General features: G+C 32.5%; 1 protein-coding gene across 4 annotated transcripts in view; it reads left to right on the plus strand.

Moving 5' to 3' along the window:
* The window catches only part of Drgx (Dorsal root ganglia homeobox), a 190,060-nt gene that overhangs the window by 125,488 nt on the left and 42,176 nt on the right, over positions 1-22,396 (plus strand). The window contains exon 1 of one of the 4 annotated variants that reach the window (XM_066281848.1): positions 14,794-15,097. The exons of 2 other annotated variants lie outside the window; for them this stretch is intronic. The gene's annotated coding sequence lies outside the window, so the exon portion shown is untranslated. Of the gene's footprint in view, positions 1-14,793; positions 15,098-19,551; positions 19,622-22,396 lie in introns of those variants that run through there. One more of the 4 variants, XM_066281849.1, reaches the window with a different exon arrangement.

A 22,396-nucleotide genomic window follows, 5' to 3' on the forward strand; every position in this document is an offset into this window, starting at 1 on the left:
TGGACAATAGACAGTCCTATTACGTCGTAAGTACGGAGTCACCGAGAATGAGATTAGACATTCGGTATTCGAAACATTCGCAGTAATTTCAATTATGACAACACCAGCATCAACATTAATACCTTATGCTGTACTACCGAAGCAACAAGTGGAAATTATTCTATAAATAGAAGGCATTTACCGGTAGTATCGGTGTTGCCGCTGAGTAAAAAAGAACAAATAATATAAGTAAAATATGACTTAAGTAGTACATAAAGGCGTATTAAGCTATGATGAAATAAACTTGCATTTTTTTAAACGGTACACCCTGTACATTTTTGCATATTTGAGTACCTAGTCGAAATCTAAGTACATTTGATGCAGCATATACTATATTTAACATCAAAAGAAGTAAGAGATTTCAAGATCAAGAGATTTGTAGAAAACCCTATACAGGGCATCCCAGAAACGTTGACATCAATTAGTCGAATATGGTGGTGGACAAAAGAGTAGAGCAGTGCAAGATAACGCTCTTGTTTATTTCCCTATGAAGATAAGGAAGTTAAAAAGTTCATTTTTCATATTTCGATAAGGAGTCAGTGGTACTGCCTATAACCCAGTTTCATAGAGGTATTTTAAATGAATGTATGTATAAAAAAATAATTATAACCTTATAATATACGGACTGTGTTACCTATGAGCAAAAAATTAGATGATGAGTTACAGTGAATTAAGTAAAGACCCGAGATGAACATTAGATAGATAAAATTATTTCACTTTCCTACTCAATATTTATTTCTTACTTTGGTTGGTGTTGAAACACCCTGTATAAATTTTCGAAAAAATATTCAATACAAAACTTCTGGGGTTTTAGGTAAATTTCACAATTTTAGTATTTTAACCGTTTGCATCTAAACCAATTAGCAGGAACTACTATTCGGTCACTAATAATAAAATATTAATCACACAAAAATAAAACGTCTAAAATGCGATTTTATTTCATGAGCTTTCGGCTTTTTTGCAGTATTATTTGACTCCGTCAAAATTAACGGAAACAGACAGAACCTAACGAAAACCTTCTGAGAACGAGGAGTGGAGGAAAGGAGCAAATGAGGACACTCCTTTCAAAAGCTTAAGAACTCTTAAAGTTCTTAAGTGAGCTATTACTTAACAATCCTATTGAACGATGTGAAAATTGCATGTACGATGGCAATCTACAAGTGTGGCTGAAAACCATAAAGGGGATTCTATTGCAAACCTATTTTGCATGATGTTAAAAAAATATATAATTCCTAATTAGAAATTGGTCCTGGTATATTTTCAAGAAATAGTTAAATAATAGTTGTGGTCATATTTCAAAAAGTACCTAACTGACAAAAGTAGCAATAACCTTACCATTTTATTGCCCATAAAAAGGAAAAAAAATCTTGGATTTTAAATAACCTCATGCATAACGCCCTTAATTCGCATTCCTTCTGTTGGCTCTAAAGAAGAAATTAAATTCAAGACACATAAATTATAATAAATTACTCTTCAGAGAAGACAGGATGTAGCTATTAGGTACCCTCGCTGCTATCGAAACTACTTATGTATGCGGTTAAAGCAGAATTAGAGATTTTTATTTAAAACTTGTTAGATGCGTATAAGCATGAGGTACCTAGCTGGTCAAAGTCTGAAGTATTTCAACTCCTTTAGGTGAAAAGCAGGGACGGATCATGATGGACCACTGATAGAGACAGAGTGGCCCCTTTATGTGTATCTCTGTATCTTAGGAACTGTGCAAGCTAAGGCATGAAGTTCAACGTATGATTTGTTCCGTGTTAAAATTTCATTTTATTTGTTATTATTATTAACATATTTATGAAAAAAAAGAGTAGAGGTAGCAAAGAAAATGGTGAAACGTTTTTCTTAATTTTCCATTTCAAAAATCTGTTAAACAATTTTAGAAATATATATTCTAAAAATTATTTTAAATTAAATATTTAACGTTTCACCTGTTGCTTTTTTAAATTTAACAAAGTATTCCATTATTTTCATAAAAAAGTCCAAAAAGAATTTCATACGTATTAAAATTTATCTAGCTTTCTGAGAGTCCTCTTATAGGAACTCAAGTAATGCAGGATACATCGAGAACAGACGATAAAAGAGGTCTATACAGTCCTACCTGCAGATTCCTACGAGAATTATCCTAGTTATTCTTGCCTGGATTAGATGGCGCTGTCGCACACATTTCGCTAGATAATATAAACAAAGTGTATTCATATAGAAGCACCACCATTTTTGTTCCAAGTTTACTTCCCAAGTTTAAAGTCGTTACATTTAATGATTCTTTTGAGCAAAACCATTAGTAATGGCCCCCAATGGGGGATCTACGGGATTTAAAATGTTTAACCATTCATTATACACGTTGCCACGGCAATCTATTCGCCCATTACACTTTGCAGCATTGCGATCTCACACTTCAACTCATAATTCAAATGTGTTATAAAAACACTTCGTGTTCATTGTTGTCTATTGTATAATGTGCTATTTTACATTAATGTTCCTAAAAGAAAAATTCATTGCCACACATGTTCATTGCAGTTGATAGTTTTCATAATCGAAGTAGATAATTCGAAACTCGTCACTTTTTACCTGGATGGTAAGAAGTGTACCATTTCGACGAAATACATTATATTACGAACATAATATCTGGTTTTCATTTCGTACCTCGGTTAACAAATGAGAACAGTAGCAAAAATGGTTGCTGTACCTACTTCTACAGTGACAGAAATTTTGTTTAAATTTTTGCATTTTCCTTGCAATTTTCTCTCATACGGCAAAATTATAAAAAAATTAATATAGAATTCATTGGGAATATCATTTTGGGTAGCTCCTGTCATTCTGCCGAACATCTCTTATTCGCTTACTACGCAACACAATGTATTTCCTGACTAGTTAGAAAAAAGCTAATTTTACATATCAGAAATATATTTGTTATCATTGCGCCGGTCATCTGGTTATAAGCTCGATGCAATTTGCAATCCTTCGCGCGTTAAAGCTCCACCGTAGTCACCCCAGTCTATCCGGGGGCGGAACGCCGTGGCGGCGGTTAGTGCCCCGGGTATGAATAATGAATACGGTTATCGTTTAGTTCATATTTTTGATGGGGTACGGCAGGGCAAAATGAAATTTGCATTCGTAAAAGATATGGCGAGATCAAAGCTTCTACCCCCGCCCACCCGCGCGTCTGCATGCGTCGTAGTCGCCGACCCCTTTTCTTATTCACTGTCGTAGTTTATGTGGTGAATCTTCGAATTTATCTATTTCCCGCATTAGGGAAAAAAGGCAAATCGAAGAAAATCACACAAGGTCGATTCACAGACTGAAAAATCTAAATTTTATTAACGTTAATCCCTAGTACAATGCAATATTCAAAAAGTAGGAAAAAATGTAGCTGCTGGATGGGAAAGGTGATGAAAATGATTTTCTTCCCAGACACTGTCGAAAAGACGCAATTTGAGGAATCTTTAGTTAAAATATCATCTAAAAAATAAACTCTGACCAGGACGCTACAAGTTGTACTTCTGTTAAGGGAGACGAAATGTTTGACGTCATGGTCAATTCTTATTTCCTAGACTCTAATATGAGGAGCTTGTTATTTATCGATCATTCGAATGTGGAATTATTCAAATTGCTTTCCGGGACCTATAACCTTGAGATTCCATATCATGATGGCGGTAAGATGACATAATCTTCATACTATTATCATTAAGTGACGGTTCAAAATGCGTCGTTCTGACATCATGCGAATGCAGAGGCGCTCAAATCGCATCTACAACAAATGGAACAGCATATGTCTACAAGTATTAGAATTCTTCCAGACAGGGTAATTCATTGCGCCGCACCCGTTAGTCATTTCTTTTCCTAATATACGCGTGTGTTAGGAAAAGAACGCGACTTACACACGTGTGTGTTAGAGTTGGTATTAGCGGCTAATGCTACATTGAAACTGGAATGGTACAATGTATAAATGTAGACATTGGATGATCTGACAACCCTATCATTATTTCATTGGTTCTCGAGATGTTTATCTTGGTAAGGAATGAGCTCATCTAAACCGAAATTTGAAGTAACGATAAATAACAGCAGCGAGTTATAGGAAATTTATGTAACACATAGTCTCCCGAAATGAGATTTAAGCAGAGAACCGCCTAGAAAAGCTCCGAGCAACATGTAAATTGGGCCCTAAGCCGACATTGAAAAAGAACGGTCGTAATATTCCAGCGAGGAGCGTTATCTTAAATAGTGTTAGGGAAAATTCGACTTGAAAAGGCCGTAAATCTAAAATGAATAACTCATTTGAAGCTGCAACCCGATTACGCTGAACACTGTGCGCCTCGGGTTAACTCTGAACAAATTTAAAAATTGTGTTCATATTTCACGCCAGAGCCGTGGAAGCACACTTTTACTAACAGATAGATTATTACATAAAGGATGCAAGCAACTGCTCCCGGAATACTGTATTTTCCGGGCAGGAAAATTTATAATTTACAGCACAATGCTACATTATATTACTTGTTCAGAATTAGGGTGGAATTACCCTATCAAGGTAATGCTACTAGTAGTATAAAATTTTATCTTCCAACTTCTCGCATTTTATCATAATAAGGTAAACATATGTATGTTTTACAGTGACTGATTCGGAAAACACTAAAATAATGGGAGCAATCCAGTTGAGAATATCGCCATAGGATATTGGATAAAACATATCAAAAGCGAAACATTCAGTGAACAGGAAGGCATGCGAAAACCTGGAATACTGTATGTTTCCCCCGAGGATCCTTTCAATGTATTGCCTGTCTGTATCGCTCAGACTGTGGCATTTATCCTATTCGCATGCAAAAATAACCCCGTTTCTTAAAGGATCAGGATAACACGGGGATAAGTCCCGGGGAAAACGGACAAACAACTCCCTTCCAGGATTTATGGCTTTTTATCCAAATTCCATTTTATGCCTGATATAAAATACATTTTAAGGTATGTGAGCCGGTGATGATTTATGACGTGCCACAAAGTTTAGTCGTTTATAACAGAGAATCATTAAAAAAAGCCTCACAGTAGGCAGCGAACTCCAAACGTAGGGCGTTGATTAAGCCGTTCGGTATTTACCATGAAACATCTCCTTGACAACTCATTAGCAAATGAATTTATCTAAGACATGACTCGGATATTTCAATCACTGTTTTAGCTTGTTTCATGATTAATAGTTTTATATATACAAAGTGTGTGGTATAGGTGGAGAAAGTTTTCAGCGTGAGATAGACGGGATGATTTTGAATCTACATATGTATATAACCATATTTATTCTTATACAAAGTCTCGTCGTTTTTTAAATATCGTCCAAGAGGGTAGAGGAAGCAACAACTAAGTGCAATAGAAATGAAACGTCTAAGTTGAAAATGAAATTAATTTATAGTAGTATTGTTCAAGTTGGAGCTAGAGCTATAGGTTTGAAAGTAATTAATACTTATTTAAATTTAATGTCACTTATTTTTTTATTGTGAGTAATATGTCGTTTTATTTTTAGTTTTGTGAACTATAAGTTTGACATGACGCCCTATACGATTTGAAAGAGTATGCAATGGAGAAGTTTTTAAAACTATTTGAATATCTTGAACTAGCACTGCATTGGAGAAATTTTTATTTAAAATGGAAGGACAATTACAACCAAAGTATTGTAACACATTAATTTATCTACATAATTGTTTTTATACCAATTTTTATTATAAGGATAAATATGGTTATACAGGGTGTTTCATAAACATAATGACAAACTTTCAGAGAATTTAGAGCTCATAAAAACAAGTATTTGGAAGAAACAAAGTTAAGCCCGAATCTCTTCGTTTCAAAGACACACAGTGTCTAATTTTTCAATAGCTTTTTTTTAATATATATGGAAAACGGTTTGGAGTACAGACATAAAATTCGGGACACGTTATGACGGGATAAATGTACATGTTCCTGAGTAGTCAGGATATTTACATTTACACCAGTGGTGTCTATGCGGCCATTCAATGGGATATTTTTTATGAAAAAATGGTACGACACTGACTTTTTTTAATATGAATATTTTTTTCATAATATTCCATTAATTCTCAATAAAAAAGATTTCTTAGTGTTTTGTTCCTCAAGTAGCCGTTTTCGAGACGAAAAAAAACCAATTTTTTCATTCGTATGCCTATAAAAAAACCAATATAGATTTCGAAGTATAATTTTTTAGAATTATTTAGGAGAAATTAATTTTATTTTATTTTAATGGAGGTTGAGATAAAACAAAACACCCCGTATAGATTAAAAAATGACCCCTCTATCTCTTTTTGAAAACTTTCCGTCGTTCTATTAAACACCATGAATATTTTTTTGAATTTAAGTTTTATTACTTTGACACCCTGTATATGATAAAAACAACCAACCTTCGTACGAGACAAGTTTAATTTAAATGCTCTATTTTTCCCCTCTGACATCTAACAGTTATTTGTTTCATTTTTTCTAGGATAGGCCATTAGATGACCCTAATAAATCGGCTGATCTAATGGCCTATCAACCACGTAATCGTCAAAGCGACTTTTCCGAAATTTGTTTCAATATAAGAACTAATAATTGGAGCAACACTTGTTCACAAGGAAATTTTGTGCAAAATTTGTGCCAACATGCAAGATGTAAATATTATAAAAAATTCTTTTCTTATGGATGATGCGGCATTTTTACATATTTTTTGGCAAACTGTTGGTTCAAAAATTGCAGCAAGAAGTTGCAAGAAATTCTTTGGGTTATAGAAAATTCTATTTTCATCACTTGTTAAAGAATATACTATTTTAGAAGAAATGTGAGTTAAGTCGTCTACCTGACTAATGCACGTCTCAGTATATCTAATTAACGTCGACACACAGTTGAAATTCTTCAAATTATAAATAATGCGATTGACATAATTAAGTCCATATATTTCTCATTATGCTTAAACCAGTTAAGCCATAATTGAAATATACACTTATAATCTTCATAATAAATTATCAGAAAACAATTTTTAAGAATTTAATATATGTATGTAGGTCGATAACATATAGCAGATTGAAGCCTTTTTTGAGCTAATTTAAATGGGAATCGAGAGGAGAATTTCAAGTGATCACATCGACTCAAAAGCACATATTTGTCGCACCCCATAACAAAATATTTCTTGTTTTTCTGCACCAATTTCCCGATAAATATATGTTTTCCATTTTTGGTGAAATTCAATGTGAAATACATTTCCAATGAATAATATATTTGTTGCCTCGCAGGCACTGAAGTTACGTCTTTTCATTCGAAATGCATCGATATAAAACACAATAGATGTTACGAATAGAAATAGGAATTTTAGATTTTCTTTATTGATATTACGTACGTGATTTCTAGGTTATTGAAAAATGAAAATATCTCCCAGGCAAGTGCTGGATAATTCACTATGTTTGCACCAATGGATACACAGGGTAGGTTAATAGGGTGAAATCGCTTTATATGCAACTCTGTCACTATTAGAGCTGGAATCAACAACTACCATTTATAAGAGCGGTAGACAGAAGAGGTGTACATATTTTAAAATTATAAAATATATATGGTGTCTCAAAAAAATATTAAATTTCTAAATTATTGTTTTCCTAACGAAATTCTATCGCTTTTTACCATTGCAAATTACAGTCCCCTAAACGCTAAAAAGTTCAAAAGTTCATACCCTACATTTCAAAAACTGCCAAAAGTAGGTTTATATAGGAATCGCCCTGAATCACCCATTTACAAAATAATAATTTTGGAATTCCACACATTTTGACACACTTTGAATATTTTCGTACAATATTAAAATATTCGAACCTTCCTTCCATAACTCTCGTACTCAATTTTTTTGTTTTAGTTCTAATATTTGAACATATTTCGATCGATTTCAGATTACTGTGTCACCCTGTACAGCACATTTTCTAATTTTTTCATAAAATTTATATCAATTGTCCAACATGCATTCGAGAATTCGGCCTAAGAGGTGTGAAATGTTTAAATTTTAGTCAAAATTTGAAGTTTTTAACCATTGTCAAGTGCAAGCATTATTGGTGATGTCTCCTTAAAAATTACGTGTGGCCGTTTTAGAAATTTTTTTCTTGAACCCACTATATATAGATTTTTAACCATGGGCTGAACATTTTATGCTTTAGAATGGGTATCTTTAGTCGTCATCAAATGAAACTACTACTCATTCATGTACAGTGACTCCCTAAAATATTCGGACACTTACACTTACAAACTTCTTTTGTGTATAAAATAATAAAAATAAACAATTAAAAAACGGGAATTTGGTATATCTTTGGTATCAGTTTTTGCTTACTAAAAATACAAAAATATATTTAATATTAACTAATAATATTAAAAAATAAAAAAAAGTATAAAGAACAACACATTTTTGGTAGCGCAAAAATTTTCGGACACTAAAATTTCAAGCACGTTAACAAACAATAAATAAATAAGGAAGAAATATTAATATTTTTTATGCCTTCTTTAATTGTTTATAATGGCTTGAAGTACTTTAGGCATGGACAAAACAGTTTTTTAATTAAATTTATGTCAATTTTGTGCCACTCTTCAATTAAAATTTTTTTTAGTTTATTTTTGTTTGTTATTGATTATTTAAATCCAACTATTGCCATACATTCTCAATCAGATTAGTATTCCGAGATTGAGCTGAGGTTTTTAGAATTTTTGGACAGTTGGAGAGTATTCATTCTTTACCAATCATCGCTTTATATTTGGGATCATTATCTTGATAATAGTTAAATCTCCCTTAAATTCCCATATCAGTGGCACTTTTTAATAAATTATTTTTAAAATGTTTAAATAAAGCATTTTGTTTATTGTTACATCAATGAACAATAATTTCCAAATTCCTTTGGCCGAATTGCAGCCCTAAACTATCACTGATCTATCACTGTCTTTCACAGTAGGATGTAAATTGCTTATTTTCAGTTCTTCGTTGGGCCTCCTCTATATAATTTGTCGGCCATTATATCCAAATATGTTGAATTTTGACTCATCGGCGAAAATCACATACTTCCAATAATTTTCCAGTTTTAAAATCATTTCTGATGCAAATTCTTTTGTAAAGTTCTTATTTTTGGTATTAAGCGATGACTTTTTTCTGGGTACCCGACCATTAAAATCATTTGCTCTTATGCACATTCGCATAGTTTCCGGAGACACTTTTTTACCAGTTTACTTTTTCAAAGCTACTTTCAGTTTAAGGGCACTAATTCGAGGATTTTTATTAATCGTCTTCATGATGTATCCTTCTTCTCGAGTGTTTATTAGTTTTGGACGGCCAGTTTGTTGGTGTGATGGAAAGAATTCTGTCTGCAACTTTCCACCGGCGAATAATGTCTGCAACCGTGCTCTTGCTCAATTTAAGTTTTTCGCTAATTTTTATGGAGGATAACTTCTTCTCAAAATGGAAAACGACCAATTGTTGTAAATCCAAAGTGATATTTACCTCATTGTCAGCTCTACCTATTTTTGCCCCTCAAAAATGCATACGAGTATTAGGGGTAACTTTAATAAGTACCATGGAACATTATTAAAATATTAAAATCCAATACAACGCAAGCTCTTATGGGCAAAACTACGATCTTGTAAAAATGTCCGAATATTTTTGAAACCCCAAAAATGATCTGTTTGTGTTTCTATAAGTTGAAACTGAATTATAACTATATTTTTGCAGTGTTACTAACCAAAAACTAATATCAAAAATACACCGAAGTCCCGTTTCCTAATTATTTATTTACCTTATTACTATACACAAAAGAAGATTGTAAGTGTAAGTGTCCGAATATTTTTGGGAGTCACTATAGATATAGTTCTAATTCGTATAACCTATTTGTTGACCGTGGTTAAAAGTCTATTTAAAGCTGGTCTTAAAATGATCTTGATATATTCTATAATTAAAAAAAAGTCTTTAATTTTTAGCCAACGTCTGGGTTATACCTGAGTAAACATCTGGTAAACATTTAGAAATAAATATGTAGTTCCTTATAGTTTTATTGAGGTCGGGGACAACAGATCTTCGAGGATGAAAAGAATATAGGGTGTCCCATTAAAAAAAGGTCATTGTACTACAATATTTAAGGATATTATAGCCACAAAGGCACAGGCGCTAAATTTACACGTCATACAAATTAGAAGTCAAAAGTCGATACAGAACAGTTTGAAATAAAGTTAACCGTAGAATGCACGTACAAAGCATGTTAGTTAGAGTCTTTGTGAAAGTAAATTTCGTCACGAGTTCTACAAATTCTAAACTAATTCCCTTCAATCCAGTGCAGTGTAGCGTCACTAACAAATTCGTTTTCTCCACTCACTTATGTGTGATCAAGGCAAAGGCTTTCCGGAGCATTCTGAACACGTCACGCCAAATCTTGTTGATGTTTGATTGCGAGATTCGATAGTGGAACTACGTTCCAGTTTTAAAAATTCCGGCTCAACTCTGAAAGCTGTACTTCACGTTCATTTCGCCTAAATAATATTTACCTGAAATTTTAAGTCTTTAATTTATTGACACATTAATACGAAAACGGCTAAGAGATATCGTGCACAAGAATGTGGAGCGTTTTAGTAACAATCAAATAATATTCTGTAATATACAAGAAACGTTTTGCGTAAAACTTGAGACTTAAACTAAAAATTAAAAAATTTAAACTTTTGAGTTGCAATTTTTGTTTTAATGAAGTGATATAGACCCTGGATCGGTCCTGGATCCTCCAGTTGAGCTTCCGAAGCCGCGCAAAAACCTTTTCGGAACTCTACTTTCACAGCACTTTAAAAATTACAAAAATAAGCACTATCTTAATCCTGTATCTCAGAAACCACAAGAGATGTTGCCATTTTATTCACGGAGATATTCCAGGGAGCGATAGTACTCTGCAAAATAATAAACAAATGTTAATGACCTATAATCAAAAACGCACCATTTTGGATATACAGGGTGGCGAAGCTTCACATTCTTCTAATATTTACGTGAGGAATACGCAAAATATGAAAAAAAATGTAAGACTGCCACCATATATATGGAAAATGGTGCAATTTTGACTATGGATCTATCAGCATCTTTTTCATTATTTTACAGAGTACTATCTCTCGTTATGACAATAATTATTTTCCATTCCTCACTGTGAAGATCAATAGTGGGATAAGTAACTGAGATCGCCAAGAAAAGTGTATAAATTATTGGTGCTATTTTGCAATCCCCTCTACCTCCTATCAGCCACCAGTTTTCAGGACTTTGCCATTAAAGTTCATTAAAGATTTTTAAGTTAGGTTACCTTGGAGGGGAGGGGGGGTTGACATTATAAATTACATTAATTTCAGATACCTCCTTCGCCATCTAAATTAACGTGTTTTTGGCCTACATCTAGTTTTTATACAAAAAGAAAAAAAATCAAATGGAAGCGGCTACTTTAGAAATTGCGTATTGCGAAATCAAGGCATAATTCGTACCTTCCTTATTGTTGATAATCCGTAGTCTGATGTTTGATTTAAATTCAATAGATAACCTGCTCAGTTATTGAAACTTTGCTTACTCTCTTCGTTTATTCTCCACGTTACTTTTACATCGGGCACACGTAGACGCGTATTTCATTAACAAATTCGCTAACGTTTCGTGGAAATAAAAGCGTGCAAATAAAAAAATTGAAAAATTGTCAAAGCAAAAATATCGTTAACTTCGTAAAAGTCCTGGATTAAAAAGACTCGGCGAATTTATATGCAATTTCGTCACCGAGGCTCAGTAATGTCGCACGGGACATCCCCGGCTGTTACCGAGCTTTATTAGATTATTTTAAAGCAGCTTTGATTTCAAATTCTGCCAATTATTCCATTCTCTTTTCCATTTATTGCTTTTGACTTTTCGAAACAAAAGGAATTTATTATGCGCTCTGAGAGGTAACTTTGGTGACTAATCGCAGCTAACAGAAATCTATTTTATGAGTAGAAATACCAGTATAAATGAAAAACGGAGGCATAACTGTGAGTGGTAATTGAGTTACTGATCTTGCATATCCAGCTTGTCAGCTTGCTCTGAATGGAGTGTTATATGTGATATATAAATTTTAGAAACTAATACAGGGCCGATTAAAATTTGTCACCACATCAGTGTCACTATCAATGACAAAAAAATTCTGCCTCGGAGTAATTATTCGTTCAATACAATGCAACTCACAGAAATAACCACATGAATCCAAAAACTCCATTATTCCAACTTTTTAAATAACTTAAAAACAACTTTATTCAGACTTGGTGATTAGGGAATGAATAGAAATGAGACCGAAAATTCGTAAAACAAGTTTCGTTCTTCGGTAATTAAGTTGCGGATTAAATCGAAATAATCCAAAAATCCTCATCAAGAATAAATTCCGCCTGAAAATGTGATTAAAAACTTACGATTTCTAGAGGAAAGAATGTCTGCCTTGGGAAATGCTTTTAACTCGATCCGGAAGTTTGTGTAATTGTTTTAGTACTGGTTATTTTGCGGAATTATAATATCTCGAAATTAAGAAGAGGTCCCTAAAATGCAGAATTTTGCTGATATTATTGCCAACAAGTATAATTCCACAAATCCGGAAAACAAGAATTATTCACAATACGATAAAAACCAAAAATCTACCGTTATACCTTCAAAGATCATTTAGCGATAAAATAAAAAACAAAGTAGAGAAAATTCTACAGAAAACTCGATAAAATTCTTATTGGAATTAGTTGTTATCGTGAGGGTCTTAAGTTAGTTAGTTCCAGCAAATTCATTTAACAACTTCACAGTCTTCTTCGTGTTATTTGTGCCAGCGTTGAATTGTTGTATCGATTCCAGAGGTTTTAATTCCATCAACTGATCACGGAATCGTAGACCCTAACAAGGCAGCAAACATAAATCGAATTAGGACAGTGAATTAAGGGCATGTTCGCTGACTATAAAGATATATGATGTCTTTGCGGCTTGAGGAACCAATAATGATCGTAAAAATAGAGTTTGTGGGTAAGTAGGAGTCTTCTCACGCGAATTATCACATGGTAAAAATATTAAATTTTAAATAAAGTAGTAATTATAATTATTTAATGGTTTCGATCATGTTTCGTTGTTTAGTTATGGTTGATTATCATGCTCCTTTGCACATGCATATCTTAATTAAGTTCTCATTTTCTCTAAGGAAATGCAAAACATTTGGAGAATTTATATGGAATAGGATTCCCTAGATGGACTACTAAACGATGCTTAATTTCATGAAATTGTAGATGAAATTTATTTTTTAATGCTCAAAAACAATCCAATTTGGTTAATCATAGCTTTTTCGATTTCAGAACACTCTTGGTCCTGATTTTTCCCGTACATTACTTGTTAGTACTTTGAATACCATGTTTGATTTTATATGAACTAAAAATAAAGACAAAAAAAATTACTAAACCTTTGGTAATCTAAATTATGAATAAAACAAATCGATACATGCGAAATTAATATCATAGAGTTGCATATAAAAAGGTTTTGAAACCTTGTTATTACAATATTTATGTTTTTCAGGGATTTGTATAATTAAATATCAAACCATTTATGAACACGATTTTATTATTATTTTGTTTATAAACGAATTTTAGACTTTTAATTATTAATTACACAAGAACAAATATTTTTAAATAAATAATATGATTTTACGAAATACCTTTTTGTATTTTATTTTCATTATTATTATGCCTTTTTAAGAACTAAGTGTTCTTTTTTAACTGCTGCAATCCACCTTCAATAGTTACAATATATAGTGTGTTCAAGATAAAAAAAAGGAATCCCTCAAGCAATAACACCCAGTGCATCCGAAGTGAAGTGCGGAATTTCTGGTTGCAAGAATATTGGAAAGAAAGTTATAATAACTTATTAAAAAATCAGTTGGATAAAACTATAGATAATCTGGGTACCACTAAAAATTATACAAAACGCGTTTACTACACGTGAAATATATTTTTAATGTCACGTCTAGATTAAAATTTTCGTAAAAAATGTTGTCATATTTTTGTTTAGATTTTTTATTTTAAAGAAGTGTATTCGAATTTGTAAAACTGTTCCAGTTATCGGAGCTGGTGCAAGAGGTAGTTTGACTTATTGCAACCCTCCGCTTAAGCAATTTCAGGCGTGTAAATCAGTAATTGTGATATTTACTCATAGAATAACCATATTACTTAAACGATCTGCAGGCGCGTTTAGCTGATAAACTCTATTTTTTTTACTCCCTAGCATCCCATGATCCTTTGTTGTCCCAATGTTTTGGGACACCCCGTATGTAATTATCACAAAACGGCTGAGGAAACGGAATAATGAAAAAAACTCATTATAACACAGTTGCATTAACACAAAAATCAACCCGTACACGAAAGACATCTAATTACCCATGAATAATAAAAACTACCTCGTCGTGTTCCACCACCACAAGAAGAAAATCTGCTCCCCATCCGCCATCCTTCTCGCTTATGTGGACAAACAAATCCATTAAACCCATCTCGCTTTAATCTGCTCGTAAAAAAAGTGTTTAGTGTTTAGCCATAAACTGTATCTGTATCCCCACTATTAAGAAAGATCCGGTTTACCGGAAAAGAATTGCCATTGTAGGTCTTTTTTCCGGGCAAAGGGGAACGGTGCTCTCTCTCTCACTCTCCAGAATTAAGCTCCGCCTCCCCATTCCGGATTTCGGGACGCAGGATCGTCGGGAAGCTGCCTAATGGACCTCCCATAGCAACGTGTTTCGCTTTTCGCGCTACATCTCGGCAGAGATAAAACCATTTTAACAGCTTTGGCGGCAAAAGCTCTGCTTGTTTCGTGGCAATACGGGCGCAACTCGCGAATTGTTCTTTGCAACATTTTTTTCAATTCATTAACATCTTATCAGATGGGTTTTTCTTAATAAGATTACGATTGTGTAGTTTCCCTACGGACGTATCATTGATGAAAACGTAGAAGGTGGGGGAGGTTAGTTAGTAGAGTCCGGGGGATTCCCCCAAAGGCAGCATCACGATTTTTGGGGACAGTCATAAAGTAAGTAATACAAGTGTATTTTAGTATTTACACATTTACACACTCGTTGTAGAAATTAAGTTCTTTGAAGAAAAAATTCTTATTATGTAGGGTGTTCGATAAAAATGAAAACAAGTCTTTAACTATTGATCCTTGAACAAAAATAATGCAACATTTGTAATAGCAGTCTCCATGGACCCGAATCGACAAAAGGCTTTTTAGGGTGTGGCAGAAATATAAAAAAATAGTGATAATTTTTAACGGAACACGAATTTAAACTTTTTCTAGAAACGAGGATACTTATTGAAATCTTAGGAGTCAAGAATCGTTATTTAAACAAAATGTAAGATCGTTATTTTATGTCAAATTTATTGAAATATTAAAATTCAACATAAGCTAAAAAACTGTAAAAACAGTTGCTATGTTCGACTCATAAATTTTTCTATGTTTTGGTACACAAATACCCTCGACGTAAGTATTACTCGTTAGAAATAACGCCCTAAATTTCAAAACATTTGGGGAAATTCTGTTGCCGACACAACTACAAACAAAAATTGACCTTCTCGGTTCTAGAAAATATGGCATCTGACGAATATATGAACCTACGTATACTCAATATCATACATCGTCATTCAATTTAAACATGTATTTTTTACTGTACAGCCCACTACTTGAGTATTTTGTAAGGAACGGGAAGCTCAGTGCAAAAATATAAACAATGATTCATTGAAAATACCAGTGGTATGAGCAATTTAAAGTTTCAATTTTTACAAAATTTCAAAATTAATTGAAACTTTTTCAATAAAAATTTTCACTTTAAATTACAAGTTTTCACAAATCCGGCGCAAAATTTGAAACATCTATAGCGTAATTTAATAAAAATAACAATATTGTGAGGAATGTAAAGCTCAAACCCAAATTTCCTACTTGCCGCTTTCGAATTGACATTCATAAATTTTCCGGTACCGGAAAAAATCCGATATTGTTGGCTTTCGTAGGAAGTAACAAACTCAACTCTTCAATAACTACATAACTTTTTCCGACGAGCGTGTGGTAGAATGCGTTTAACGAACGAGTCTATTAATAACGACAATTAATAATCGAGATTTCAACTCAAATTAAGTAAAACTGAGGTTGACGACGGCTTGCAAGCGACGTGCTCGTTGCATAATATACCATTATCGCATTTTATTGTCAACGAGATTCTGTTTAGCGTGAATCAAAAAATCAAAATTTTTTGTAGAGCCTTATAATTTAAGTGGATAGAAGATGGAATGCGTAGGAAATGTAGGTAATAATACAGAAATTTAGGATCTTTCGATATCATTTTTCAGTTCTCTTTTCTGACAGTCGTAAAAAAACAGTTTATTGTGGAACTAGAACTTTTTAAACCATTGCAGTGATCGTATGGTACAATGCACTACGAATGTGAATGGCTATTTATAATACGATCTTTTACTATCGGATGAATCTTTATAGAGGTGTATGTTGTTAATATCGAATGTAAATTAGTTACATTATCTAGACATTAATCTGGAAAGAATTAAGATCATTATTCCTCGGGTACCGTATGAAGAGTAACCTTTTCACATCTATATATGTAAGTGTGCAAAGCATGCGCATGCGTACACAATCTTTCGAGATATGCATAATGCTTTTTCTCCGGCTTAGTGCTGATTCATCTTAAATTTACTGAAATTTTAATTTTACTAATGTCTTGAGATGACATTTGTTGTAATTGTATTCTGAAATCTTAAAACAACATATGTGGTTATTCTGAACACGTTAAGAGGTCAGCGCAAACCAGTTGCTAGCGACATGTAATGATATTATACATTGAGGACCAGAAGTTCCTCATAAATTCGTTAACAATTGAAGGAAATATTTTTCATAAAAATGCTGGAACACGTCAAATATTGTTTTTAGTTGTGCATTTTTTGACGTAACAAGACATGTATACATGCTTACCTATATAATGGATAAATGTACTTTTTCATTTCTTTTTAATGAACAGAATAACCTTTTGCAACTTTTTGAGAAATTATGAACATATCTAATGTAACATATCCATGTCTAAATTCAACAGTTTTGAAAAAAATGACAAAAAATAAAAATAACGATAGAACTATTAATACTTAAAAAATAGCATTATAAACTTCTACTAAACTCTCATTATTTGAAGAGGTATTTGTTGAGCGTCTTGAATAATCAATTTTCTCAACTTTTCTATATTTTTGGGCTTATTTAAATACACCCTATGTTTCAGATAATCCCATAAAAAATCCATATAGGTGATGTCAAATGATCTAGTAGACCACTCTAGTAGCTCCTTTCATCCAATTCATCGTATATACTATTAGTATTATATGGGTATGTCACATTAAATTTGTTCAGAAATGCTTAAAGAACTCAAAAGCATCATAATGGAGTTCCATAAGAAAAAACTGAAAAAGTACATTTATCTACTAGAGGGCTAACCCTGCATTCATGTCTCTTATGTGAAAAAATGCACATCTAAAAAGAATATTTGACGTGTTGCAGCATTTTAATGAAAAATATTTCCTGCAATTTTTAGCAAACTTGTGCGGGACTTTTGGTTTTCTGTGTAAAACGGTAAGCAAAGGAGATCAGAATATTTCAAATATAAAAATGTACAGATATCTAGTAGTAATCTGGAGAGCGCTCGGTCTAGAACCAAAAATCCATTTAACGCAGAACAATTTAATTTGCACCACTTAATACACATCACACAGGATGCTCTTATTAGTGATATGTGGTATACCAACAAACCTAATTGTAACGAGGTTATTAAACTAAAGACCAGCAAAACACTTATGCAATAAAAACACCGGCAGTTTTTATTAGGATTGAGCGGGACAGATATACATCTAATATTTTAACCTTCAAAAGAAGAAATGGAATAAGATTTCCATATTCTGGAAATAAATACATGCATAACGAATTCTACAATCTGTACCCTCTGTCATAATCTCCCCCTTAACTAAACCCCCGAATTGCGTATCCCATCGGATAATCATATTCGTATAACATGAGGGACGCAATTTGTCTACCAAAAGTCTCTATTAGCCAGTTAGGTTCTTAATTGAATTTCGAGCGAGCACCCCTATCTTTAACATCTCAAACAAGTGGCTCTGTTGCATAAATTAAGCAACGCTATAATTTGGTCGCTCTCCTTTTTAGTGGGTGGTTTAAATGAATGATCAACTGAAATTTCATTGGAATTATGAATAAGAACTTTTGAGGGAGTCATTTTTTTTTCAGACGTCATAAGCAAATTTCAATGGAAGGAGGGAAAATTTACTAATGGAAACAACAAGATCAAGACGTTGTTTGCGGCATTTCATTTATATTTTCACTCTAGAATCATCAGCGAGTTTTTGAAATTCAATTTTCATTAACTCAACTGCCCAAAGCTATAAAAACACCTACTTCATGTTCAATTAACCACTTAAGAATCACGTGTCATGTGTTTTATGCTTTCTCACCCACGTTATTTTTATTTAATTTCACCCTTTCGAGTGCGATTCAGTCTAACCAGTTGGATAATCGATCTAATACGAGTACAATTATGATTCTTCTGATTGAAGAAATCCAGCATAAATTAATGACTCTCGATTTAACACAATTTAACTATATTACATGCATCAGCAGTTTAATTGAGATTTAAGCAACTTGAATTAATTTAGTAATAGTGAAATGATACAAAGGGTTGTTTTGGAGATGGTGATGAGAAAAGACAAATGATAAAACTTCTGCAGCTTGTTAATAATGATCTGATATGTTGCTTGTCGGTACGAGAACTTTATGGACAGGTTATGGGAACACTACCTGATTAGGGAAAGTGATGTACTTAGCAGGACGTTTCCTTTGCAACACGAGAGGAATAGATATTTGTGTGGTTACAGAATTAATGTTCCATGAAATTCGTTTTTTAATCACTTTTACTCACACAAATCAGTGAATAAAAGTAAAAAAAATGAACAAAAATGAAGATAAATAAGTGAATGCAGTACATTTTCACACGGTAACCACGGTATGACAAGAAGTCCAAAAAACTTACTACTCTTAACCCGACAGCTAATAGTCCTGGGAACCCGATTAAAACATTTATCATTTAGCTTAGCCAAGCATATCTTACAAAATATTCAAAATTTCTAGTGCATGATTTCACTTTAACTTTTTTGATTCTATCAATTCTATAATTAATTAATACCAATCCACAAAAATCCCAACAAATCCCTCGCAATTTAGATTAGTAAGCTTCGGTCTACATGAGAGGACACTAATTAACGCTTATTTGATATCAACGTATTGATTGGAAGCAATATTTATTAATTGAATATTAGTGTTTATCGAGATTTGTTAATTATTATTCCTAATTAACTTCGCTAATATGCGTACACTAAATTATAATGATAATCTGAGTAATAAAACAATAAATAATACAACCACAATTTTGGATGTTTTATAGTGCTTAATTGAATAGTGAATGGTGTGGAATAACCCATTATTGATTGCTCTGAGGTAATAAATATTTTCTCTAATAATTATTAGGCATATACAGGGTGTTCTATATTTAGTCACAACATTGTATTGGGCAAAGATAGAACTTCAGGGATAAATCAAAATTAAATACACATATTTTCATTTTCATTTTTATAACCTTATTGGTGATTATTTTGAAAAGTCAAGAGGACTTTCTTAAAGCCTTTTTTATCCTCCTCAAGAAAATCGTCTTATTTTTCAGCTGTGATGTTTTAGTTCTCAAATACGCACTTCAACCTTATTTTCTTTAATACCAACATTAATTTGATATATTGTTTTGAAATTGTTCAATAGGCTTTGTCCTAATTAAACTGACTGCGCATCTCTTAGGCGTTAAGAAATGTTTAGAGGCAACAGAGCGATTTCGCTACATCCTTTATGGTAATTATAGAAATCGAGAAGGGTAATATTATATTTATGAGAAATTTAGTAAATTATTTATATGAAAGCTAGTAAAAGTGCGTGAGATAAGTCATTTTCGCATGTATTTCTCTCATGAATGACAAAACTTTGATAGAACATCATTACAGAATTCTTAATTCATTCTTGATAAAACCATAGTTAGGCATATAATGAAATTTAAATTCATAATCTGTTACTATGTTGTCATTCATATTTTGTATAAACATTTTTCACATATACACATTAATATAGTATTTTTTATGTATATTAGTGTACTTACGAAACTTTGTATGGTTTTTTTTTTACATATATTAACGTAAGCGATGCTGGTTATTTATTTTATATCTAATTCGTAATTGATTTTTTTCTCTAATCAAAAATCAATTTTTTAATATATTCTCCTAAAAATTTCCAAGCACGCCAAATTAAATCTCAATAATTTCCAGCACCATGCACAACGAACATACGGGTCTAAGGCGATTTAAACAAATTGGTAGATATATGTCTCAATTAAATTCTGTTGAATCTTTATAAGCCTAATTTCAATATTGCCCTATTAATATCTCTAATAACCAAATTTGTTTTATCGAGTTAACTAGAGCCCACATCTTATTAAGCACAATGCGAGCAGGAGCATTATGACGTGCAGATCAAATCTTTTCTTCTCAGTTGAATAATTGGCCCTATTATTTCAGCTGAGGTAATAATTGTGCAAAGAATACTTTAAAGGGTTCATACCTTGGAACCACTTATCCCAGCGGAAATCCATCCACTTGAAGTGAGAATTCGCACGCCAAAATTCAAAAGCAGAAGCATTTAAGAACTAAATCTGATTAAATTGGCTCTTGTTTTTGAACACCATCAGAATTTGTTGAAGCGGTTCATGACACGTAGGTACCTAATCTGATCTCCGGTAATACGGGGTACTTAGTAAACGTTGTCGCTCTTTAAAAAAATAAATGTTTTTTAATAGGCCTCGTAAATAACATTTTCAAAACTGTACGGTTCGTCAAATTAAATTTTTTAGTGCGAAATTACGGATTAAAAAGCGACATGTTGGAATATAGGTAAAACTTCACATACTGCGAAGTTGTTGTTTATGTTTTTATGTATACCTACTTATCCTAAAAGGTCAATAAATTGATAAGGGACGAGGGAGTTTTAATAAATAAAAATACCCAGGGTGTCCCATTTAAAATAATAAAGTTCTTTGTCGTAACATTTTTTTAGAATTTTCTAGGAAATTGCAACAAAAGTGTCAGTTTTCGCATAACTAAACTCCTATGTATCGTGTGCAAAAAATTGTGATTTAAGTAATTGTTAACTAAGAAAACTCATACTGTGTACAATACCTATGAAAAACAACAAGACATTCGAAATTATTACCTACAAAATGTTGGCATTGATCTTCTTGTAACCTATAAATTGTGAAAAACGTGTCAATAAATTATAAATAAATTAATCGTAAAAAAGTCAAATCAGAACGTAATGAACTAATAAAATAATCGACGAGAGCTCTTTGTTGACAAGCAAGCACAAGCAATAAAATGATTAAAACCTAATTGAATTGATCGATTTCAAAAGATTACTACTTATGAGAGCCATTTAGTGCAATGACTATAACAAACATTTTTATTAGCTATGGGTAATTAGGACTTAACGTTCACACCGAATATGTCAGACAATAGTATGCAAGGGCAGTGAACTATTATTATTAAAAAAAATTATAGTAAAAAAATTATTATGTGTTTGCAACGTTTATTTTATTTATTTGTCAACGTGTCTAGAGATATACAACCTAAATACAGATCAAGTGGTTGAATCAGACTTTAATCTCACTTTCAAAATCATGAAAATTGTTAAGAATGTTAGTGCATATCTTGGGAACTGATAGAGGCAGAGCAATTTGCCCAGCATGGGCCGATAGAACTCATTGAGTAAATTAATATTGTTCTTATTTAAAATTTGAAAAGTGGTTGAAATTTTGTTTCTGTCACCTCTTTGAAAAATTTAAAAAATAATTCGATTATTTTGAAGTGACATTTAGGAACCTCCAGTTTTTTTTGTTGCAGTTGTTAACACTACTTAACTTATATCTGATTTTCGGTTCCAAAGTTGTTGTATGAATAGTATGCCTCATATATGGGATTCCACATAACCGATAGATATTCTAACACGGCCATTGTATCAGATATAAATATTTTCTGTCTGATCACATTACATTAACTTGCGACTTACTGTTTAACCAGTCTGAAGCAAACTGAGTGAAATGGCACAGATTTGTAACTATCGAGTATTCCTGTACCCCTCTTGAGTGAAGCACATTATAGGCAATTAAATTTTAATATAGTT

The sequence above is a fragment of the Euwallacea fornicatus genome, chromosome 4, assembly GCF_040115645.1.
Source record: "Euwallacea fornicatus isolate EFF26 chromosome 4, ASM4011564v1, whole genome shotgun sequence".
NCBI classification, from domain to species: Eukaryota; Metazoa; Arthropoda; class Insecta; order Coleoptera; family Curculionidae; genus Euwallacea; species Euwallacea fornicatus.